Raw genomic sequence first — 16510 nt, forward strand, 5'->3', positions numbered from 1 at the left:
GTCAATCCCTCATGTAAGATAACTTGGCTTTCAATAAGTTCCTTTGATTTAACATTAGAAGGCAGCGTGCAAAAAGTCAGCCCTCAAACCTATTTCCTCCACTTGTGGCCTAATTCTGATTATTTTATCCTGGACTTCCCATGTCACCTGCTAATCCCCAATTTGACAAACATTAAGTTCCCTCCTCTAGTCCCTCTGAAACAAAATTCAAGCTATGCTGTAAAAATGCTTCTAAACTTTAAATCTCCCTTCTGAACATGTAGCTATCCAGTTCTCCTCAGAGGTTGCAAATGACTCCAAATTAACTCCATTCCTGGAGAAAATACAAACTGAATAGACTCCCAAATGTTTCATTAAAATAACTGCACAGCACGATTGACACACCTTGCATGTAAGTGTAAAATGAACATCAGCGCAACTTTCTATTCCTTTCTCATGCTTACCTCAAGCTCCCTTAAATGTAGTGGAAATGCAGGATGTCACTCTCGGATTCAAAGAGTAAAAACGCATTAACTAATTGGTTAAGAGAGTCAAAAAATTAACCACTGCAAATTAATAAAGCACTGCATGCTTTTGCCACTTCTTTTAAAAAATAGTCAAATTTTCCTTGAATCCTTCCCTGAAATAGATTCTCTCAATGGGAAGGAATGACTAAAGCCAGCAGGCACAGCCGGTCAACTACCTATCCTCTAGACCTGCTTATGGATAGTGAAACAAATAATTCTTCATCTGTGGAATCATCACACCGGTGAATAGTCATCAGCTCATTCACCAAACAGCTTGTGCCCTTTGCCATTGTCTGATGTTTGGCTCCCATAGCAGCAACCCGATTGAGCAATCTTTCCTGGTTTTCTCTCAGGTTCACAAGCATTTTTATGTTTTGTTTCAAGTTAAAATGTATGTTTAAATTATTTGAATATCGGAGCACTTTTCCCAGGTCTAAAACATGAGAGAACGTGATTCAGTTTTTTAGTACAACTAGTTTACAGCTGTCTGCCTAGTAATCCATAGTGAAGAAACCTGACTGACATCATGACAGGAAATAGCAGAAAAGATGTTGCCCGGTTGTAGGTCTCTTGCATCATGTCATTTCAATTGCTTAATTTTTTTTTTCTTTTTACTAAGTTGATTACAAAATGGGAAACTGCAAGGCAGGAAACCTCTTATTTCTCTTTATTAAAAGACATTTCACTTCATTAAAACCAAAAAAGATCACCATCAGTAAAATGAACTACAGCTCATTAATTGGTAAGAAATCATTTTTGGAAAGAAAGGGTTTTTCCATAATTGTAAAGCTTCATTTACAATCAGTTTGGCATTTCATAACTACAATGTCAACTGACATATGTATAATACTTTTAACGTACAAAGCATCCCAAGGTGCTTCACAGAGGGATTATCAAATTGTCAGAATGAAAGATATATTTCTGAAAAGATAATTCTAGAATGAAAAGACAATTCTAGAATTAGATTCTCAGAAAGGAATCAGGTCGGGTCCTGAATGCTTGCTAGATTTTTAAAAAGAGTGATGACGTAATGATATCCATTTGGGAACTTCTACTCCACCTCTTTTGAAACTAGCAGAGACAGCTGAAGATGTATTTATTTTTCCAGGAATTGGGAATTAGAAGATTTTAAGGTTTTGAATTGTCAGGTATGTTCAGATGAGTTAACCCATTCTGTTCCAAGCAGGGATGGATTTGCCTTTTCTTTTGCGGCAGCTGACTGCAAATGGAAGAAGACTTGCAGTAGCTTTAAGGTATTTGAGAATTTATTTGTACATTAGCTGTAAAAAAAAACACCAACCATATTCTTAAGAAATGCCCACTGAGATGAGCTATTCAGCACCACCTGATTTATGTTTTTTCTAAATGAATACAAACTATTTTGTAGTGTAATATTTTTAGCCAAATAAGCTTAATTGATCTTAGATTTATGTCTCTTTCTGTATTTTTTTTCATTCAGATGGTATGGGCAATAAGTGAGACTTGGGCAATAAGTGAGACTTTGCCAATTAATGCATTTTTTCCAACATGGTCAGTAAGTGAACCAATTACAATGTTGGGGAAGTAACTGCTCACAGAACACAACCTGGTGCAAATCCTGAATATGGGAAAGTTGGAAACCATGTTGGGTTGGGCAGGCTCAATGGGAAAGCCTCCTCCTGCCAGCAACTGGGCAGATTACTATAATTTGAGACAGTGGAAATAACCCAGTGGGCTAGATGAACATTGAAGGAAAGGAACACATATGTGATGTGCAGATAAGGTGTGAGGAAGTAAACAGGGTAATAGAAGAGCCAGTATAGGGAAGCTGATGTGACCCTATTTGTCAAAGGGTTACAGTAGAATGAATGGAGAGCTGAGAACAGGATGGGCAATAGTTGAAAAGGGTAGGACAGAATTAAAGGTGGTATTCATTTGATGGTTAATGAGAACAATGATGGTGATTTTAAAAAATCATTTAAAGGGATTTGAAGAAAAGAACAGAGTTTAGCTATGGATGTACGATCAGAGTTTTTTTAAAGAGATAAGGTAGACAGTAATGGATATTTGAAAGGCCACAACACTGTTGTTTGAATTTGGGACAATTCTGACATAGCTTACTATCAGCATATTTTTCCTATCTTTAAAATGATGCTATTCAGGCCGAAGAATGAGCAATCAAAAAAGTTTACTGCCTGGAATCAAATAGAATGGGTTGATTTCTGTTTTAAAGAAGTTAGGATGCAAACTGAATAAAATTAAGTAATTGAGAAGATAAAGACTGGAAATTAAATTGTAAATGGGAATTGGGATATTGAGTACAATTCAATTCATGGGAATATTTCAACTTGGCACTGATGTATATTCTAGTAAAAGGAAAGTATAGATAGTTTAAATTGATAGTTTTCTCTTAGTAATATTTATATCCTCGTCTATGTTTTCAAGAGAGCAGAATTTTATACTCTGACCATCACCTGAGGTATCTGGATCACGTGGCAAGAAGGGCAAAGACTTCAAATCCTTTGATAAAGTCACCTGAGAGTCAAGAAGGTGTTAGCATGATATTGAGATGCAGTATAAGTTTGCACATGCGTTACATATGAAGTAACTGATATACAAGAAACCAGTCCAAAATAGATCCATTCAATGGTTTGTATGTGCTTGCAATTATACATTTAAGAACAGGTTTTAGACATGCACATTGCTTGACCAACAACAAGGCAAGAAATGGGACCAAAAGGAAAGTGGTCGTCCAAGAAGCATCAGAAGATTTTTACTAGGGATTGACCAAGGGCCACATCAAACCAAGCTGAACAATATGTTAGATATAATGGGCCAGTACGGGCGGTGAAAGGGAATGGGAAGAAAACAGCACAATTTTATCAGCTGTATACTACATGAGCCCAGCACATCCCCGGAAAAGCAATACAAATAAAACTACATCACCAGCCTCTTCCCAGAGGACCTTGGGAATAAATACAGATTGATCTTATAAGTCTGTTATCACCATGAAAAAGGAAAGCAATATTACCTCGTATTTATGGATCAATTTACTAGGTGGGTGGAAGCATTCCACACTAGAGGTTATTCCACTTTAACAAATCATAGCGGGAGAAACCAATGCATTGACATGTAGAGGCAGAATCTGAAGGTACATTAGAAAATTGAGTGAACAATTTGGTTAAGAGAAAAGTTAGAGACTGATAGTGAAGGATCTGGAGAAGGGTCAGCAAGTTGAAAAATCAAGAGTACCACAAGTGGGCCACAAGGTGATGATAAAGGCGAGACCAGAGCGCAGTGCTCTCCAACTGCTATGGCATAGGCCATATGAGGTAATTATGACAGGTGACACATATGCGCTTATGTGTAAATACAAGGACAGGAATTGAGTGGAAACATTCTACTCCCTTGAAATGTATGAGGACCCTAAGAAACCTGATGACGACCCGACTGGTGGGGATCAACATTAATGTTTTCACAGATTCCTATTTACTCTGACGACTGTCATGGAATTGTGTACGTCAGCTACCCAGTGGAGGAATAGGAGAGTAAATAAAGAAACCCAACATCCGGATATCTGAGGTTCTTGTGCACCAAGAAAGACCAGGCTCGCCAATCTGAATCTCTGATTCAGACTGTGGATAGTCTGAGGTGGGACTCAGAGGTGAAAAAGATTCAGGGCAATTTGGGTATTTAATGTCTATACAATTCAAACATTGGGTTTGTGGAAATATTTATTCAATGTCACAGAACCTGGCTTTGAGGTTCAGTATTGTCAAGAACCATGTAAACATGTAATAGATAAAACTTGATTGTAGAGATATTAGATGTTACCAACTTAAAACCTGTGGTTATCAATGTCCAAACATGATAGAGCCCCCCTGATGGGTGAGTTAGGTTTGGGAAAGCTAAACTTTACTACATGGTGTGACAATGGTACCTCTATGGGTAATGTTTTGGGTTATTAGCAATATCACATTTCAACATGACATGATCACCCTAATGCCATTAAATGGGCTGAAGTTCAGCTGCAGGAAATCATTGATTATACTTAAGGAATTGCCACGAACACGAGATAAAGGAGCATACTGGGAGGTATCAGGGGATTGTTTGGAGTGCAAATTCGGCATTAATTCAGTACAATTGTCTGAACTAAATAGTTATTCATCCTGGGTTGCCACGTAAGTTGGAAAGGAACTACAGTATGGAGCCTGTGGAACTGATGATGCACTCACCTTAATAGACTTACAGGGTGAGAGACGCCCAGAAACATTTAGTCACATAATTGAAGGGATAATTAAGACCACTGAGGTCCAAGACAAAAGATCGGTGTGTAATAATCTCACCAGAGATCTGATAAGTGAGGTTAAGTCTGACGTTGAAGATTTGAGACTTGGAACTGACATTTCCACTGACATTCTCCTGACATTTATTTGTCTGCCTGTACAAAAATAAACATTCTCAGCTTTCGCTGGACAGATATGAATTAGTAGTCACTCAACCAAGAGGTGGTCCAGTGGAGGGATCAATAATATTCATTACCACAGCGATCTTTAAAGATAGCTACAGATTCAAATCAAATCCTAGGGGCTGGGTTCACCGAGCCAAATCTAAAAGGATACATGACCCATAAGAAGGGCCTGAGCACGACAGAATGCTGTTCAGAATCAGCATTCCATAGTATGTTCTTGTTAGACCCTCGAGCCACAAGGGAACATCAGTAAGATAATCATCGATATTTTACCATTGAAGGGGGAATTTAAATCAGTGCAGGTGGGCCCCCCCTCAGTAATGCACAATCATCCCAGAAGCAGAGATCATATTGGGGATTGACTTTGTGAAAGTAATCACAGTTTTGTCTGCAAGGGGAGGGGAGATTTGATAGAGGTGTATAAAATTAAGATAGCTATAGATAGAGTGAATGCAAGCAGGTTTTTTCCATTGAGGCTAGGGGAGAAAAAAACTAAGTACATGGGTTAACGGTGAAGGGGGAAAAGTTTAAAGGGAATATTAGGGGGAGCTTCTTCACACAGAGTAGTGGGAGTGTGGAATGAGCTGCCAGATGAAGTAAATGTGGGCTCACTTTTAATGTTTAAGAAAAACTTGAACAGGTAGATGGATGAGAGGGGTGTGGAGGGATATGGTCCAGGTGCAGGTCAGTGGGACTAGACAGAAAAATGGTTCAGCACAGCCAAGAAGGGCCAAAAGGCCTGTTTCTCTGCTGTAATGTTCTTTGGTTCTAAGTGACAGATTCATTGACTGCGGGAAGGTTCCACTTGCCGGACAAATTGTTGTAATACGCATTTGGTGCCTTGTGGGACTTGTTGTACACTGAAGGAACACTAGGGAAAGTGGTCTGACAAGCCATGAGAGAGGCTATGAAAATTACCCATGAATATGTCAGGCACTTCAAAGAACAGACCCATAAGGGATATAAACAGGTGAACCTATCCACCCAGACTACCAACAGATTGATTCGATCAGGAACACACCATTAGTGGGATATATTTGCTCAGGGAGCTGCCTAACCAATTGGTTGGATGACTGTAGAAACAGGGAGTGTTTTCATGGCACCCTGAATAAAAGGGGAGAAGTTAAAAATTGAAATTCACAGCAAAAAAGTTCAGGATACCTCTCAATATCTGGACGGCTGACCACTCGAAGGATTGGGAACTATATCCTCAACATCATATTGGCCTTTTTAGATGGTCACCCAATGGCCAAAGAGGGGACTGAAAGGTTAATAGTCACACAAGTTTAAAAATCACACAGGCCGAAAAACAGAGGTCTTCTTATAAGACCCTTCACAGGCAGACATCAAGGTCATTAGTCTGACAAAGTACATAACTCAGACATCTGTAACTGGAAAATGGGAGTCATCCACAGATACAGAAATGAGCTGTACTGTGATGTTTTCACGCTGATTGAATATGGTAACAAAGCAAGCATAAAGCAATTGTAAGTGGTTTATGCTAATTACTTGTAATCAATTTTGAAAGCTTTAATTGCCTTTGTAGCTTGGAATCTGCCACTCTGACTAGCTACAGGAATGTAAACTGAAGCTTCCCAGCATCCTTGCTATAGCTTGTATAAACACAGCTGTTTAAGAAAATTCTGAAAATTGTCTGATTACTCGAAGGGTAAAGTTGTGCTCAATTAAAAGGCTGACATCAAAGCCCAGAACAAAGGCAGATGGTCATCAGGTGGCTGGCCAGAGGGGGGCTTTATAAATGAATATGAAGAGGGGGAACAAGAAGGTTATCAGAGATGGCCTTCTCTGTGATTGACATAATGGAAGTAATCTCACAACCTTTAAGAAGCATTCAGAAGAGCACTTGAAAGGTATTAGCATACAAGGCTATGGACAAAGTACTAGGCATGAAATCCACAAGAGAGAAGGATGGGGCACTGGATTTGAAATTTGTAAAGTGGCAGCAGTGAGTGACTTGATCTTGAAGAAACTGCAGGCTTAATTAAAAGGGAGTCAAGGCCGGTACAGGCAACACTTAAGAGAATTGATTGGGATAAAAGGGTGATGGGAGAGCTTAAATGAAGCATGATGGCATAGGCAAGAAGCCTCAAATGGAATAAAGAGAAAAGGAAATATGGAATTTAAAAGTGATAATCTTTGGTCTGGAGCAACATCCAAAACACACACATGAATGGACACAAGGTACCACAAGTAATGGGCGATGGAGATAAGGAGGTAAACATTCTGATAATAATCAGAGAATAGATGTCGAGGCTAAGTGAGTCCGAAAGCTACTCAAAGAGCTGAGTAATTGGAATAACTTTCAGACTCACTCATGCTCTATACCTATCTCTGATTATGGTAGGATGATTACGAGGACATTTATATCATCTCCATTGCCTCTCAATGGATTTTCTATGTCCAATGTCCATGTGTATTTTGGTTGTTATTCCAGACTTAATAGTAGGTTGAAAATGGGGATGTTGGTTATGAGAATATAGGTTGGCTAATTGCTGTCTGGATAATATTAACTGTTAACCCAGCTTTGAAAGATGATGTCAACATCAACATGCATTTCTAAGAGATCTTTAACATTGTAAAGCATCTTAAAGATCTTCACAGGAAAGTGATCATTTAACAATCAACAGTAAGCTAAAGGAGAGACTAGGTAGGTTTTAATAAGTCAGGGATGCATGGAAGACCAGAACTGATGCAGCAGAGCTCTCAAAGGATTTTAGAGCTGGAAGTGGTTACATGGTAAAGAGACAATAACTTTAAAATCAAGGCATTAATGGACCAGGAATCAATGTTGACGAATAGTTGTGCTTGAGTTAGGATATGGGCAGCAGGCCAAATGCATTGCAGAATGTTTTTGTTTATTATATCAGGAAACTAAAACTCCTTACCTCCCTCACTAGCTTTTTTTGCTTTGGTATGATTTCAAGATATTTATGTTCCTTTTATAACTAAACTTTGTAATCAATATTTAAACATTCTCAGGATATTAACATTTGACTTCTTGATTCGCACTTCAGCATTCAGGAAGCTTATAATGTGGAAGTATAAGCAATTCAATGTGATATTATGATGTTGAAAAACTTATTCATTTCTTGTATTCTGATCAGTATGGAAGCTCAGTGGTTATGTTACTAGATTAGTAATCCAAAGAATTGAACTAATGATTCAGAGATAGGAGTACATATCTCACCACTGAAACTGGAGAATTTAAATTTAGTTAATGAAATAAAATTTGAAATAAAAAGTTTGCGTTAGTAATGCTGACCATGAAACTACTGGATGGATCTAAAACCCATCTGGTTCATTAATGTCCTTTAGGGAAAGAAACCTAGCGTCTTTACCCAGTCTGGTGTATGTGTGACTCCAGTCCCACAACAATTCTGAAATGGCTGAGAAAACTACAGTACCTAGTCCCATCAAAAAGGCAATAAAAATAAAACTATATACACATCAATCTAGACACAAGACAAAACAAAGGCCATTTAACCATGTACAGTCCTGCTCACTAACCTGGAGATGTGTCAAAATTGGGAGAACTATCTCACAGATTGATCAAGCAAGAACTTAATGCACCAGTCACACTCCAAAAATTGTACATTCTGGCCATGCCCAAAACTCTCCGTCACCACCTCTCGATATTCCTACATCAATAGAACAGATCCACCAGAAGTGGATAATTACTGAGGGTGGAGTGGAATCCACCTTCATTGACTCTGGCCCTCATGAAGTCTCATAGCATTAGGTCAAACTACGGGCAAGGAAAACTTTATTAGCAGAGGTTTGTATTCTCCCAGTCAATAACTTCACTCTATGATTACTAAATGAGGAACCAATCCTGGTTCAAAAAAGAGTGTAGAAGAACAAGCCAGGAGCGGCACAAGGTATATCTGAAAAAAGGTGCAAATTGCAACATAAGACTACATCCAAGTTGAACAGGGGAGGCAGTGTACAACACATAGAGCTAAGTGAGCCCAGGACTGAGGATCATATCAAAGCCCTTCAGGCCTGCCACATGAAGTGATTGTGAATAAGTAACTAATAGAAGCAGATTGTTTTAATGAGCATCCCCATCCTCATTAGCAAGAGAGCCCAACATAACCACTGTCATCACAGATGCATGTCTTCAGCCAATCTGATTTGCTCCACATGATATTAAGAAATGGCTGAATGCAGTAGATGAAGCAAAGGCTATAGTGCAGTCCACATCTGGCTGTAGTGAAGGCTTGTACTCCAGAAGTAACTGTGCTTCTCATCAAGCTGTTCAATTACTACCACACACTAATATTGACCCTGCAAAGCAAAACATTCCCAGATATGTCTTCTCCCCAAAAAGGACAATGCCTAAAAGCACACATCATTCTACTTACAATCATCAACAAAGTGATGGAAGAAGTTGTTGACAATGCTATCAAATGACACTTATCAATAACTTGCTCATTAATGCTCAATTTGTGTTCCACCAAACCACTTGGCTTCAGATTGTAGTACAGCATCAATCCAAACATGGACAGAAGAGTTAAATTCCAAGGGTGAAGAGAGATCAACACCCCTTGATGTAAAGGCAGCATTGGTATAGCATGTTAGCTGGGTTCCAATGAGATTAAATAGCTCCAATCTCTATTGTCTAAAACAAAGCAAGTGTGTGAGAATGCTATCTCATCCAAGCCACATTGTAAAAGACTGCTCCTCAACACCATATCAAGGGCAATTAGTGATGGACAATAAATGCTGACCTTGCTGGTGAGAACCATGATTCTAGGAATGAATTTTAAGAAATCCTTGTTATATAATAGGTTGAATTGTAAAAGGAGGAATAAATATCTAGTTATAAACTCTAAGACATGAATTACATTCAGTGCTGTTTACCTTCCTCTACATCCAAACTGTAGACATGGTTCAGTGATTACAATCCCCACTGGCACTAACTAGCCTTAATAAGGGATGGTTTCATGGATTTTCCCTCATCTTCTCCAAACATCAATTTGCCTCAGAAGGTTCCATAGATAGCAGTTATTCCATTGCAACTCATCCAAAAAGGGCAATTTCTACATTTTTAAAAAATTCATTTCACAGGATCTGAGCCAGTATTTATTGCTTGTCCCTAACTGCCCTCTTTCAGAGGACGTTTGAGAGTCAAATGACACTCACTTTGATGTGGATCTGGAATCATATGTAGGACAGACCAGGTAAGAACAGTAGACTTCCTTCCCTGAAGGACATAAGTAAACCAGATAGATTTTTATGAAAGATTTCATGGTCGTCATTAAACTTTTATTTTGATTTTTATTGAATGCAAATTTCACCATCTGCCATGGCAGGATTTTAACCTGCTCTCCAGAACTTGTTACGGGTATCTGGATTACTAGTCCAGTGACAATACCACTGCGCCACTGCCACCCTAAGAGAGTGCCTGGAGAGGGAGAGCTAGGCTGGGATTCTTCGGGCCCGTTAGTTCATGGTGGGGATTGCATTGGTTGGGAGAATTGGGCATCAGACAAAAAGTGGGTTTTGCATTGGGCGCCAAACTTGTGATGCTCCTGTCCTGCCAGACACAATCAGGTTCCCAGCCAGAGCAGGCAGGAAGCTTATAATTATTCCAATTGCTTCTTTTAAAAATGATTTGCGGGCTTAAAACCCAATTCAATTCCCTCCTCCTGTTCACCTACCTCCCCAGAGGGATCTGCACAGGACAGGCTTTGGCACACCTGCTGACAATTGTGTGGGCCTGGCATACTAGACACCAGGGCGGGGGAAATCAAGGAGGTAACTCCAGTGTGCTTTGCCATTGCCAGGTTGCAGAAGAAGGATTTTCCAGTAGTTCTGGGGGGGTTGGGTGGGCTCAGGCTGGGGGTTAAGGGTTGACTTCAGCACTGTCCCCTGCCATAGGATTCTTGTGGCTGGACTGCCCCTCATAGCCCTGGGAAAGATGTTCAGTTTCAGGATGGTGAATTCAGGTACCACCCTGGGGTAAAATACTCATTACTGTCACTGTCCTCTGAAACTATTCATGTTCCCTGGCCACTTTCCTCTCCCCGCCCCCTGGACAGCTGGAAGGCTTCCAAAATACCACAACACTCCATCCAACTAAAGTGATTCCCTTTTTCTGGGTAGGAAGCTGTAGATCCTATTTATTGACTACAGCTCAGCTTTCAACACCTTGTTCCCATGAAACTTATCTTAAACTCCGTGGCCTGGGTTTCGGCTCTTCCCTCTGCAACTGGATCCTGAACTTCCTAACTCACACACAATCAGTAAGGAAAGGCAACGACACCTCCTCCATGATCATCATCAACACCGGTGCCCACAAATCTGTGTTCTCAACTCCCTACTCTCCTCTTTATACACTTACGATGGCCAAATTCCCCTCCAACTCCACTTTCAAGTTTGCTGATGACACCACCATAGTGGGACAGATCTCAAACAATGACGAGTCAGAGTACAGGAATGAAATAGAGAATCTGGTGAACTGCTGCGGTGACAATAATCTCTCCCTCAATCTCGAATGAAAGGAAGCGTAGAGGAGGGCATGTCCCTGTCTACATCAACGAAGCAGAAGGGATCGAGAGCTTCAAGTTTTTAAGTGTTCAGATCACCAACAACCTCTCCTGGTCCCCTATGCTGACATTATAGTTAAGAAGTCCACCAACGCTTCTACTTTCTCAGAAGACTAAGGAAATTTGGCATGTCAGCTACGACTCTCACCAACTTTTACAGATGCACGATAGAAAGCATTCTTTCTGGTTATATTACAGCTTGGTAAGGCTACTGCTCTGCCCAAGACCGCAAGAAACTACAAAAGGTCATGAATGTAGCCCAATCCATCATGCAAATGATGCCCACTGCCTTGGCAAAGCAGCCAGTCATTCCTTCTTTCACCTTCTTCTGTCGGGAAGAAAATACAAAATTCTCAAGTCTGAGGTCACGTACCAACCTACTCAAGAACAGCTTCTTCCCTGCTGCCATCAGACTTTTGAATGGACCTACTTTGCATTAAGTTGATCTTTCTCTTTACCCTAGCTATGACTGTAACACTAAATTCCACACTAATTTCCTTCTCTATGATCGGTATGCTTTGTCTGTAAAGCACACAAGAAATAATAGTTTTCACTATATGCCAATACATGTGACAATAATAAATCAAAACTTGAGATCTCTTTGAAGTCCTTTTACTGTCAGAAGGCAATCACTTTCGTAGTGGGGGGAGGGGGGGGGGGCAGGGGAAAGAGGTGGTTCCGATCTCCATGGTTGTTCATTCAGCCTTCATAGTGCCTTCAAATCCTCTCAAAATTTTTGTTTTTATTCAATCTTAGTTTAGTCCTTTGAACTCTCATTTAATTGACAGCTCATGCCTGCCCAGTGTAGGGGTGATGTCCTGTTATTTGGAGTTTTTTTTGGGGGGGGGTGGGGGGCGGAGGGGGATGAGGGAAGGATGCTCCTCTTGGCTGAAGGAGTTGGTAGATGATCTGGAGGAGGGAACCGAGTGTAGGGTGTCGAAATTTGCTGATGACACCAAGATTGGGGGAAAGGCAAATTGTGCGGAGGGTGTGGAGAGTCTGCAGAAGGATCTAGATAGGCTGGGCGAATGGGCCAGGAAATGGCAAATGGAATTTAATGTTGGCAAGTGTGAGGTGGTCCACTTTGGTAGGAAGAATGGTAGGAAGGACTATTACTTACGTGGCGAAAAACTGCAGCAGGCGACGGTGCAGAGGGACCTCGGGGTCCTTGTGCATGAGTCGCAAAAACCCACCCTGCAGGTGCAGCAGGTGGTCAGGAAGGCGAATGGGATGCTGGCCTTCATAGCGAGGGGGATTGAATATAAAAGTAGGGAGGTCTTGCTGCAGCTGTATAGGGCATTGGTGAGGCCGCAGCTGGAGTACTGTGTGCAGTTTTGGGCGCCGCACCTGCGCAAGGATATTTTGGCCTTGGAGGGAGTGCAGAGGAGGTTTACTAGGCTGATACCGGAGTTGAGGGGGTTGAGCTATGAGGAGAGGCTGAATAAACTAGGCTTGTACTCGTTAGAGTTTAGAAGAATGAGGGGAGATCTCATTGAGACGTATAAGATGATGAATGGGATGGATAGGATAGAGGTGGAAAGACTCTTCCCGCTCAAAAAAGACAGTAGGACTAGGGGGCACAGCCTCAAGATAAAGGGGGGGCGGTTCAGAACGGAGTTGAGGAGGAACTTCTTCACTCAAAGGGTGGTGAATCTCTGGAATTCTCTGCCCGTTGAAGTGGTGGAGGCTGCCTCGCTAAATATTTTTAAGAAGCGGGTTGATGGGTTTTTGATAAGAGAAGGGATTAAGGGTTATGGGGAGAGGGCGGGAAAGTGGAACTGAGCCACGACAGATCAGCCATGATCTTATTGAATGGCGGGGCAGGCTCGAAGGGCCAGATGGCCTACTTCTGCTCCTATTTCTTATGTTCTTATGTTCTTATGTTCTATTTAGTGCCCATTTGTTTCTGGTGAGGGTGGGGGGGGTGGGAAGGAAGCTGTTCTCTGACTGTGGAGATATTTTAAAATGACCTTTAAAAATGGTGCCCCAATCTCAGAATGGCTGGGCTGGGCTGGCTGGCATGCTTCATGGGATGCATAAATTTGTATTCATCATCAGGTGGAAGAATCCCACCTGACAGATGCTGCTAGTGCCAGCAGGAAACGCTTCAGTTTTCCCACTGACATGGACATTTAGTCCCATTTTGGGAGAATTGCTGCCCAAGTATTTGGGGGAAGATGGAGCCAAAACAAATTTTGTCCTTCCTCGATGGCAGCCACTTGTGCATTTTCCAATTAAGAGTCAAGGAACAATCAGGAGCAACCTTGCCCAATTCACCTCACATGCCTAGAACTCTGACAGTTGTTTTCAGTTGGGATCCAGCCTGAACCTGCCTGGTTTATAGAGCTTAGTTGCACAGGAAAAGATCCATACTTGATGTATATTTAGTATAAATTTAAAAATGAAACAGACACCAGTCTTATAAAACAAATATGCACAGTTGATAAATTAATTTTATCACTTCTGTTTGATCAGGGTGCAAAGACCATCAAAATTAATTTTTCTATAGCGTACTGCTGTTTGCATCAAATGGCATAGCACAAAAGACCATCATGCAGATTTGACTTTGGATATGGTTTATTCATGGTACTAAATTGAATAATGAATACATGTATCTTATTTACAAAATGGAATGAAGACAATCAGCCGATAGCCAGAGTACAATGACTGGATATATATTTACAATTTATAGCAACTGCAAACCAGATGTTTAAAACATTATACATTCAAAGAGTAATGCCATTAACAATGAATATAACAATTAACTACTGCTGGGACAGAATCACAAGAACTTACTAAATGCCTTGAGGTGTCCAAGACCTCTTTATTTCCATGCAAAATCCTTCCAGCAAAGAGTTTGATTCAATCTTTGCAAAAACACACTTGAAACCAAACATCAATCTTAAAATAAATGGCAAAACCACCATCAAATGCCCAACTGCATACGGTGAGAGGGTTCTTAAATACGTTTTCTGCAAATTTCCAAGACACAATCCAAAGAGGCAGAAATAAATATGGAACAGATTTTATACTGAACTGGAATTTTCTCAACAAGGACGAGGCTTCAGCTTCATTCAATAATTAAAACCAATACAAAAGTGAGCGACATTCTATTAAAGTTATTTTAGAGTGTCATCTTTTAACACTTCAGATTTAGGGAGGATTTACAGAAATCAGATCCTCCTATTTCCCTGTTCTATAAACTTTTCTCTTGTTTGGCCACGTATCATGTGGTGTTCATCACATTTTAGGAAGGTAAGAATATTTCCGAAATTCATGATTTGGGTGGACTTTTGTTTTAATGCTATTATTCCAAAAAGGCAGTGGGCACCATTTTGATACATGGTCAAGCCAAGATTTACAGGAGAGCTAAATTTTCCATATTCATTTGTAGGCTGAAAATTTTGTAATACAGATACAAATCAGTGCACTGTTGTGATTGGGTTGATAGTACCTAACATAGAAATGATATCCTGGATGAGAGATTCTAAGTACTGACTTGCTCTCTTTTTCAAATTTGAATGCTCATAAAAGGATATTAAAAAGTATAAATTCTCTGCTCTTATTTTGTCCTTGCAATTTTTTCTCTCCTCCCCACCATGTCAATTTCTTGATTGGGTAAATTTCCTTCACTCCTTTTTCCAATTAGTCATTTTTGATTTTACAGACAAGCCTCTGACTATAGGCAGACTATTTGTACCAAGATCAAGTCAGACACTTCTTGCTCAATATTGACATAAGCATGCTGAATAGCAGGAATAGTGTTAAGGAGCAAGAAACCCTGGTAATTATTCTCTCTAATCCATAGGCATTGAATGCCCCTGCAGTCATCCTAATCGATTTGGCAAAGACCAGGATCAAACCTGAAATTTCTGGCGACTATGGCTCAGCAACCCTACTTTTTCAGAAATTATATTTTGAATTATTATGCAAATAGCAACATCTAAAAATAAAGCAACTAATGAGAAATAACAGCATTAATTTAAAAAATAGCTTTAGCCAATTTAGGACCAAACACATGGGCCAAGATTTTCTTCATAGGGGCAAATCCTGATACGGAAACCTTTTGTGGTCCTGAGCCTGTGTAGGGCTACAGTGGCAATCTCCTTGAGGAGGCCTCTTAACTGACAGCTGTCTGGCCTACCATCCAATTAAGATGACAGGCAGACATCCATGCTGTGGGTCTAATAGAGGGTGGTAGAGAAGAAGCTTCAGCAACATCACTGAGTGAGGTGGCTGCTGCTGAGGAAGCAAGAATAAGGTAAAGTTATTTATTAGTCACAAGTACGCTTAATTAACACTGCAATGAAATTACTGTAAAATGAGGGTACCCCATCTTGATGCACATCTGCAGGGCAGGATGACATTTAATTTTTGTGTCATAGTCAAGCAGGTAGGCCCTGGTGTTTGGAGGGGTAACCCCACCAGCAGTAACGTCAGAAGAACAAGCTGCCACTGTCAATAGTGGTCCCCTCTTGGGCACTGGGGTCTCTTGGGCCAACGCCCCCACTCAAGACTGCAGGGGGGTTGCCTCCCCAGGCCGGAAGAGGTCACATGTTGCTGGCAAAATTCTGGTTGCCACGAAAGATGGTTCTCACTTGGGTCATAAATTGGCTAGATTGAATGGTGGTAGGCAACCAATGAGCTGCTATCTTTCTCATAGCTGGGAAATTTCCTTGGTGGCAGGACTGTGTTAGGGAGCTGTGCTAATTCAGGTTCCTGGCATTTTACTGACCTCTTCCTGCTCCTTGCCAGTCACTAGGGTAATACCTTGTTCATGTACTCTATTATTCTCTTTGTACTCTTGTCCTGGATAAAGTGGAATATTTTTTAAAAGTATATATGGATAAAGTGGAATATTTAAAAAAGTGTATATAAATGCTTGTAAACACGTGTGGTATAATACTTGCCCCACTCTTTGAATGGAGGAGATGTCCAGTTTTAAGAAACATTCTAATTGTCAATCGTTATGCAAGATCTTC

This window comes from Carcharhinus amblyrhynchos, chromosome 26 (assembly GCF_965287045.1).
Source record: "Carcharhinus amblyrhynchos chromosome 26, sCarAmb.v2.hapA, whole genome shotgun sequence".
Classification (NCBI taxonomy): Eukaryota; Metazoa; Chordata; class Chondrichthyes; order Carcharhiniformes; family Carcharhinidae; genus Carcharhinus; species Carcharhinus amblyrhynchos.